Source organism: Nematolebias whitei, chromosome 1 (genome assembly GCF_014905685.2).
Source record: "Nematolebias whitei isolate Nwh7 chromosome 1, NemWhi1, whole genome shotgun sequence".
In the NCBI taxonomy this organism is placed as follows: domain Eukaryota; kingdom Metazoa; phylum Chordata; class Actinopteri; order Cyprinodontiformes; family Rivulidae; genus Nematolebias; species Nematolebias whitei.
In genome coordinates, this window is record NC_056498.1 from 30,412,022 (window position 1) to 30,412,428 (window position 407).

Sequence of the window (407 nt, forward strand, 5' to 3'; positions counted from 1 at the left end):
GTGTATATTCTTTTTCTTTCAGTTGCTTCCTTTTTATAGGGGTCGCCACAGTGAACTGTCGCACGAAGATGTGGCAATTATTTTTTACGCTGGATGTCCTTCCTGACGCAACCACAGACACTGAGCTACCACAGCCCTCTGTGTGGAGCAGAGAGCTGCTATCTAGGACACCCGGAGGAGCTGATGGTGTGGGTTAAGGGCCTTGCTCAAGGGTCCAGAGTGGGACGAATGAGGGTGGGGGCAGGTGTGGGTGCTTCGCCTACCCCACCCACATTTTTGATGTTGTCAGTACCGGAGCTTGAACCGGCGATCTTCCAATCACAGGCCCACCTTCTCTAACCTCTGCGTCACCACTCCCCCATATATATATATATATATATATATATATATATATATATATATATATA